Raw genomic sequence first — 9,576 nt, 5'->3', positions numbered from 1 at the left:
ACTCCTGATGAGATACCGGCTGCTGTTTTTCTCTGCATACTTTTGCCAATTTTCCCTTCTTCTGGGGTTGCCTCAAAGGGTAAATGATCACAGGACATCAGTACATTTCCGTGCAGAACTCTGGAACGCCCTTTACCTTTTTCTGGCCTGACTTCATAAATTGGTAGGTTAGATCCAATTCGCCTCACCACTGTGTGAACTGTATCTTCCCAGAAGTCACGGAGTTTTCCAGGTCCTCCTCTTGGTGTCAGGTTTTTTATCAGGATGCGCTCTCCTGGTTGTAGCACGGAACTCCCCGCTTTAGTGTCATAGTGCTTTTTACCTCTTTCTGCAGCTTTCCGTGCACTCTCGGTGACAATGGTGTACGCCTCCTCCATCCCTCGTCTCCAATTCTCCACATAGTCCTGCTGTTCATCTGTATCGGACTTGTTGCACAGTCCAAAGAGCATGTCCACTCGAAGCCTCGGCGATCTCCCGAACAGTAGGTAAAATGGTGAATAACCTGTTACATCACAACGGGTACAGTTGTAAGCATGCACAAGCTTGTTCAAAGACTCGTTCCAATTCAATTTCTGTGTCTCAGTCAGTGTTCTGAGCATCTGTAGTAATGTCCTGTTCATTCGTTCCACTTGACCAATACCCATCGGGTGATACGATGCCGTCCTGGATCCAGCCATGCCACTGAGTCTCTTCAACTGTATGAATAACTGGTTTTCAAATTATCTTCCCTGATTATGGTTGATACGTAAGGGGAACCCAAACTTCAGGGCAATGTGATTGAAGATAAGGTTTGCAGCAGCCTTTCCTGACTTGGTGGTGGTGGCATATGCTTGGACAAAACGTGTAAACTGATCGACTATGACGAGGATATAGTCATATCCGCTTTTGCATCGATCAAGATGAAGAAAGTCAATACAGACCAGCTCAAAAGGGCCGTGTTGTCACAATATTTGTCAATGGCGCTCTCTGTTCCTGGCATGGTTTCTTTTGTTTAAGACAATGGCAGGTTTTGGTCACATAATGTTCAATATCAGACTGCATATACGGCCAACAGAAACGATCACGCACAAGGGATACTGTGTGGTCGATACGCTGGTGCCCCATGTTATTATGCAACTCTTTCATTACTGTTTGTCAGGTTCATTAATAATTACCTTCGTCCGTAATTATCAATAACTGCAGGAAGACATCTTATTCAATTATTGACATTTAATTAAATAGAAATGGATACAACAGGTAAAAGCCTCCGGAAGGGAGAGTTACAGCAAGCGTCACCGTACGACTTCCGAACGTCTCCTCGAATAGACGTTTTCGTCCCATTCTTATGGTCACAAGTTACAGAGTTGTTGATCATTCCATCACGTATGAGTAAAAACAACATCTGGGACTACAATAACAATCAAAGTATTTTACTAATAACAAAAACAGGGACTAGACCTAACAACATTTAGATTAGAGTAATTATACAACCTCCTTGACCTAAGAATCATATAATATAATCATAATCATATAATCGTTACATACAGAAAAACCCGAAGTGTACGGTTACATAACGATAACAATATTCTTGTTATTGTCCGAATAGCCCTGTCCTCGTCACCAAGGGCCCACCAAATCTCAAGGACCCAGATTGGGTGGATTGTTTGTATAACCATCCTGGAACAGGCTGTCTAGGTTAAAGATGACTTGGTGTGACCTCAAGACTTTTGAAAAACAGAAAGAGAATGATTTAACAAAGTAATGAATTAATACAAAGAAAAGAAAGAGATTGATTTAATAAAGAAATGAATTAATATAACTATTATAATAATAAAACAGAATAAACCCAACATTCCCCCGTTTTTATAATATGTATGTTATTAGTCATTTCTTAGTAATCACTAAATGGAAATGTCGGTGACTGCGATTTTATCCGCCTACTCCTTACTCCCATGGCTGGTCTGAAAGAGAAAAAACATAATTATATTCGTCCAATTGGTCCTCGGATTTACCGTACTCCTGGACCTCACTGCTTTCCCCAAACCGTCCCATAAGATACAACTCATGTACTTTAGAATTTGTAGGGGCAATTTCAGTAGTTATAAGTCGGCTTAGCAAGGAGCGCAAACAGGGGATACTACATCACCCACACAATGTTAGGATAGCGGTAATTGTGCCTATAGTCCAAATCTTTAGATTTTCCAAAGGTCTTATCCCACCAATCTGACAATGCGGACGTATCTACTCCAGAGTGCTCTTGCATATTGCGGTTCAGTGTTTGCAGGCCAGTAATGGCCCTGGTGAGAGATCCACTGGGTGACGCGTTGTTCGGTATGAAGGTGCAACATTGTTTTCCAAACATTGCACACACGCCCCCTGTTTCAAGGATCATATCCACCGCTATGCGATTCTGGAACGCCATCAGACTGGTAGCTGCCAGTTGTTCCTTCATGGCCACAAATCCCTGTTCAGTATAATTTCCAAGTTTTGAACATTGTAATGTAAGTAATTTATTCTATCCACATTTTTGTTTGGGGTGATTAGAAGGAAGATAGACTCCCAACCTGCTGCGATCTGATTAGCCAGCTTATACTCATCTGGTACGCCCCGGGGGATGCCAATCGCATCAATGTATGTTGGATCTCCTTCCCTCCATGCCTCTCGACGATGTCGGGAGGGTCGACCCTTCACCTCCGAATTATGAGCCGCCAATTGTATCTCCTCCACTGTGGATGGAAAAACAGACACCGGTAAGAGCAGTGAGACCAAAGTACCTAGTCCTGCCGCGTTTCGGCAGGAGTCGTATAATTTATCTACCACCCCGCCACCATAGGCCAGAACGTGGTATCAGGGGTGTAGTTTGTTTTAGAACGCCGGTACACCACGTCTCATTTATCGCCCCCAGCTTCAGACCATGCCCTGTAAGGTTTAAGCAGGTAAAATGATTAAACAGTGGAAAAATTGACTTCCTATTTACCGCGTAACAGGATAAACACTGCTTCAATATTTTTTCTTGCCAAGTAGGACACGTTTTTTCATTTGTAAAAACACTTTTCCCCAAATGAATGGTGATTGAGGGAGTTGTTAGACCCCATCGTATTTTCCCTTGTCTGGTAGGTTATCCTAATCCTTTGTAAGATGGTTTAGTCTCAATTGAAACCATATGGAGACGTCAAACCCAATATAAAAGAGTTCCCTATAGTTTTATGGTATTGCTTGCTGAGCAATAATCTTTTCAATTAATATTGGTGTTTCCCGTATCTTATTAAGTCAGAAAGTTTATCTTACCCGTCCCCTCAATGTTTCAATTGAGACCACCCTTTTACCAAAGTAGCTCCACATAGTGCTTGCCTTCTTTACACTCCATTAACAGCGCCCAATTATCCCCCGTTTGGGAAATCCCTGTTTCAGAAATAAATTTCACAGGTTAATATGTCAGTCCAAGCTTTCCAATCTTGACCAATTTCTGCAACAAGGCTTTTCCCAATCTTTAATTTTTTGCTGTTAATGTACCACACATATTTCCCACCATCTCTTTTTGTATGGCAACCGGGACGTCGCCGAGTCCAAATATATATTTTCAATGTGGAAATTTGATTTAGTAGGTAATGTTAATTAAATGTAAATGTGTATGTTTCTCGGTTTACCCTCCCGTAAGAAGGTGTATCCTCAATTGAAACGCCTCCGCCTTTTTCTCCAACTGGAGAAAACAACCCTACTGTGGAAAGGAATAGAATCACAATCATCATTAATCTCATTGCCCCAAAAGCAATAATTGTTTTCAACATGACTTTTTGTCTTTGTTTAGGGAGTTTTCCTCTTGAAACGTTTCAATTTAGACAACCTTCTTACTGTGGGAAAGGTGCATCCGTGTCCCCTTTCAGTAACAAGGACCCTCCCACTTTGCGTTGCTCCGATGTTTCTTCTTTTATGCTGCTTATCAGCATCCAGTCTTCAAGAATCACCGTCGCTTCGTCCGTTTCCTGTTGAGAAGCAAAATCTCCCTCTGATAGTCTAAATTTGGTGTGTGCGTTTTTTTTTCTCTCTGATAGATTCGCCTCATCATCCAATTGTCATTGTGTAGTGAATAATAACAATTTGTAAGGTCTACCAAACAGGACTTCATATAAGGTCCGCCAATTGTGGATGGTAGACAACTATTATATTAACAAAATGGGAGCCATTATCACTATAAATAGTTTCTGGAATTCCATATCGTGGAATGATATCCATATGATCTAATAAAAATAAAATAAAATCTATATGTATTTTTTGAAATGGATATGTGGGTATGCATATAGATTTAAACCCTAAGCCTTGTAGTGCCGTTGTAGCAAGGCCACCTCCCCCTTGTCGAGACATAGGTCTTCCCTTGACTCAAGCCCAAATTATTTTCTTTATTGATCTTTTATTGATAGATTATGTCTCGGTGGTCTGCCAATCAAAAAACACAAAAAGACAAACTATCATTCACGCTCACACTCATAAACAGAAGAATTTAGTGTGTTCAACCAGTCTAGCATCCATAATTTCATTTTGTGGGAGTAAACTGGAGTACCCGGAGAAAATCCACAATTCTCGAGGACGCCATGAATACCCCACATTCCGGAAGGTCTGGATCCACCCCGCATTCATTAGTAGATCCTTTAATATACACACCCCCACTCTAGCATTTTAACCGTTTGTAAAAAATTACCTTCAAGTTTCACACAAAGTTATATCCTTTTTAATGCTATCAGTTTAGCTGTTTGTTCCCCGAATTGAGGTGGGAATAGTTTCACATCTAAGGTTTTTATTTTCACAGCCGCCATGACCTAATGGCTCCCTATCAGGTTTTTTGGAAAATCCCAATTCCCTCTAATAGCATGCCAATCACCTTTTAATGCGGCCATCCAATTTTGTTTCTACTTGTTTCAGGTGATAAGATAATCTCCCCCATTTGTAAAACAAATTCATCCACGCCTATTTTATACAACATGACGCCTATGGCCTTTATTACGTCGCGTTGACTCCAAATTCTAGGAACCAAGATAACACGCCTAATTTGTAAGCGAATTTCGCCCATCCCATTTTGTTCATAGACAACCCATCTACCTAAAGCGTCACTTGTTTCAAAACATGAAAGGCCCCACTAGAATTCGTGCATCCAGCGCCAAATAGAGCCTATTTACACATTTGTCTCAAACTTGTTTTAGATATGGGGTCCCCAATTTCCCAAAATTTCCCAGAATTTATGTACTACCACATCCTGTCAAAAACCCAAAACGACTAACATAACCTGTTTCTAAGCCAGATTCTGGAATTTGGAGAATTTCTCCTTTCCCTCCCTTATCTAAGCTTGTTATTGTCACTCGTTATCACTGTAACATTCAGGCGTATTAACCCCATCGTTGCTAAAGTTCTAACCAATTTGCATGCCCTTAAAGCCGTAAAAGCAACGTTATTTGGTTGTATCAATTGACCAATGCTTATCCAATCCGTAATATCCTTAAAGTCATCAATATGACCTGTGACAAAGCATATTTCCTCCTGCCAGGACAACAGACAATGTTCTTTCAAGTGCACTTTGAAAAACATTCCATGTTACTCCATTCTTAGGGAAAATATGCTCATCCTAAACCAATTATTTTATTTACAATTCACCTAATTATTTGGATGAATGCCATGAATTTTATCATGCCACTATTGCATTGTAAATTTCCCATCTGATGTCGTTAACAGCCAAATAATTCAATACCTACTATACTTTGTAAATCACCTCATATGATGTTTACTTAAGACACGAGTCATTTCCCATAGCCTGTTACCAAAACAAAAATCTACAACAATTAAATGAGACAAATCAACCTTTTGTTAGACAATTCCTAATTACAAACTTTAATGTTTTAAAAACCTTATCGTCACCAATATACCATAATATTGTAAATTTTGTCATCCTGGCCTTTTATTCTTTTAAACAGCCAACCTCCTGGATTAAAGTATTTTGAATAATCAAAAAATTCTGAAATAGTATTAATATTATTTTATCCTCCAAAAGCTAGTTTCCTTTAACTAAGAGCCCTTTGAAATCCACAATTGCTCAAAAATGACTATTTTGGTCTATTTCCCAAATCCAAAGCTTTTTACCAAATCAACCTTTTACTGAACAGATTTTTCTATCCTCTTAATGCATTTCATTTTAAAACCCAAAATATCAATGCGAAAGCATTCGCATAACCTTGCATTTCTTGCAGCCCATGTATTGTTCTTATTCTGAAAAGTCCAAACAGAAAACGCAATTAGCCGTTAACTATGACCTCCACTCTTGCTGCGAAAACAGCATTGTTATCTTATGTTTACAAACCAGCTTTTTCCCTGTGCCCAAATACAACGCTTTTTAGAGAAGACAACCATTAAAACGTCAAATTAACCCCTCTTCCGATATTCAACTACATCACAATACTTTTCCAAGACCCCATATATCCAGAATATGTATGCTGCAAGCACAACAATATGGCAAAAACCCATTTTCTGCCCTCAAGTTTGCTTCAGCACCCCCAAGGCCAATTATTATTATTATAATGTCTTCACGGAAAGGATCACAAAATTTTAGTCGTTTACACGGTCCGAACGCTCCCGAAAGCCCAACACAGTTAAATCGTCTGCCCCGCGGCCCACATGTTTCACTCCCATCTAATCAGCAGCCGCTGCACCAGAAACGCTTCCCCCGCAGTTGACACATTTTTTGGCAAGTCTAGAGCATAATAAAAACACAGGTGACATTCCCTGCTAAACATTTAAATGATCATTTTGTATATATTCTTTTGTCTTTTTAAACACCATCTTCCCGCTAGCGGACGGGATCAAAAACCAAGCTGCAATAAGCCATCACATTGCTGTAAATTGACAGTACATATAGGTTATATTAACAAAGCACCACCAGCACTTGGAAATAACCATTCTAATTGTTGTTATACAAGCCCAAGCATCACAAAAAAAACCCAATTTATTGTAATCACAAAACGTCATACCCGGATTAACCAAATCAAATACCAGTGTCCCCATTAATTTTCTAGCTCCCTTTATTTTTGTTAAACTTCCTCCGCGCCCGTCACCTATCTCGGTAAATATTTTCCCCGTCAGCCGAGGAGGCCCCGCTATTTTTTCCTTACCAAACAGTACTTTCCCGCCGCCACGGTCTTAAATATATCCCCGTTATCCGAGGGAGCCCCCACTATTTTCCCAAAATAGTATTTTTTAACTTCTCCCCGGCCTTATTTCGCCATTAGTGTCTGTGGAACAAGCTGTTACACTTTTATCCACTCACATATTATTTATATATGTATATTACCTCCATTAGTGTCTGTGGAACAAGCTGTTACACTTTTATCCACTCACATATTATTTATATATGTATATTACCTCTATGCATTAGTGCATATATTATCCTGCATTTTATGCATTTTAAGCTGGCCAGCAAACCCATATTTATTTATCCATAAATATAGCTGTGTAATATTTTTAAAGCGCTTTGTCTTTCCAATTTTTTTCCAATCCTTACAAGTTAGACGTATTTTTTGGATCGTCATCCAAACCCGCCTTACAACACGTGTTTCCCATTTTTTACTATTATTTTTTGTAGTGAGTTCGTGTGCCTCACACAGTTAACTCTATTATTTATTATTATTATTAATATTATTATTATCTATTCGACTGTATCAACTGTATCTCCTAGGCCTTTCCTAATTTTACTGCAGAAACCACACAAACACCATACAACGTATATTCGTGCCTACCCTTTAGACACAGGACACTCCCCGGCCCCAATATTGTACCTCTAGTACAATACATTCGTGCCTACCCCTGAGACACAGGACACTTTCCAGCAAAGTGCCCCACCGTACCTGCCATTGACTAGTATAAACACAGGGTTTTATCGCCGTCACCCAGGACGCGAAACCAGCCCAACAATGGGCCTCACATACAATGTCCCTTTAACGCATTTGTAAACACCTTCACAACATGCAGACATTAATGTGGACTTACCCGAGATCCATCAGATGTCTCCCTCCAGCAGGAAAAGTCTTCAACCGCCGAGAATCCAGGCGCCCCCGTCGAAAAACTCCGGCCCACCAAGGGTTTTGAAGACGCCGTGCGCACGGTCACTTACCAGATGTCGAACAGCAGCGCCTGGGTTCTCGCTCCGGTATATTGACCTCCATGGCTCCGAAGGACCAAAATGTCAGGTTCATTAATAATTACCTTCGTCCGTAATTATCAATAACTGCAGGAAGACATCTTATTCAATTATTGACATTTAATTAAATAGAAATGGATACAACAGGTAAAAGCCTCCGGAAGGGAGAGTTACAGCAAGCGTCACCGTACGACTTCCGAACGTCTCCTCGAATAGACGTTTTCGTCCCATTCTTATGGTCACAAGTTACAGAGTTGTTGATCATTCCATCACGTATGAGTAAAAACAACATCTGGGACTACAATAACAATCAAAGTATTTTACTAATAACAAAAACAGGGACTAGACCTAAGAACATTTAGATTAGAGTAATTATACAACCTCCTTGACCTAAGAATCATATAATATAATCATAATCATATAATCGTTACATACAGAAAAACCCGAAGTGTACGGTTACATAACGATAACAATATTCTTGTTATTGTCCGAATAGCCCTGTCCTCGTCACCAAGGGCCCACCAAATCTCAAGGACCCAGATTGGGTGGATTGTTTGTATAACCATCCTGGAACAGGCTGTCTAGGTTAAAGATGACTTGGTGTGACCTCAAGACTTTTGAAAAACAGAAAGAGAATGATTTAACAAAGTAATGAATTAATACAAAGAAAAGAAAGAGATTGATTTAATAAAGAAATGAATTAATATAACTATTATAATAATAAAACAGAATAAACCCAACACTGTTCCTCGATATTTTTCTGGTAGGACTAACTGGTTACAGGCTGTTGTGGTTCTGTACAGAATCCCGTCATTGTCTGTTATCAGTTTGTCCCACTGCCTGAGCAAGCATTTTGTCTTTGGGCTGAGCGACTTCAACTCCTCAGATGATGGCTTAGTTTAGGCACAGTTTATAATTCAACACAGGACGAATAGGTCAGATTGTTGTGCTTTCCTTACCTCTTCTTTTGGCACAGGGTTGATGGACGCAGCAGCTGTCTCGTCTACATCTGTCACTGAACAACACATCTGAAATGAAGGCAGGGTCAAAGGGAAAATATCTTGTACCTTGACTGCTTGGATTGTGGCAACGATGGCATCAGGTGGAAGTTCCTCAGAACATTCTTTCATCATGACTCAACATCCAGCGGCATCCTTGACACAGCATCAGCATGTTTGTTTTCCTTCCCTGGCCTATATTTTATTGTAAAGTGGAAATCAGCCAATTCTGCCACCCACCAAGAAGTGGTTGCATTTAACTTTGCAGTGGATAGAACGTATGTGAGCGGGTTGTTGTCGCTATATACAGTGAATGCTGGGGCATAGTACAAATCTCAAAACTTGTCAGCGATTGCCCATTTTAGAGCCAAACAATCCAGTTTACCAGAGTGCAAGTGATAATTCTTTTCAACTGTTGTCAAT

General features: G+C 40.0%; 1 long non-coding RNA gene across 1 annotated transcript; it reads right to left on the bottom strand.

The window, feature by feature from the left end:
- Positions 1-4,397: 4,397 nt before the first annotated feature.
- Positions 4,398-7,571, bottom strand: LOC144204572 (uncharacterized). The gene is made up of 2 exons (XR_013327911.1): positions 7,381-7,571; positions 4,398-7,309 (listed from the first exon to the last, which is right to left on the bottom strand). It is a non-coding gene; the product is annotated as an uncharacterized LOC144204572 (long non-coding RNA).
- Between the last annotated feature and the right edge of the window lie 2,005 nt (positions 7,572-9,576).

This window comes from Stigmatopora nigra, chromosome 11 (genome assembly GCF_051989575.1).
Source record: "Stigmatopora nigra isolate UIUO_SnigA chromosome 11, RoL_Snig_1.1, whole genome shotgun sequence".
Classification (NCBI taxonomy): Eukaryota; Metazoa; Chordata; class Actinopteri; order Syngnathiformes; family Syngnathidae; genus Stigmatopora; species Stigmatopora nigra.
This window is presented reverse-complemented; position numbering and strand designations above follow the sequence as displayed.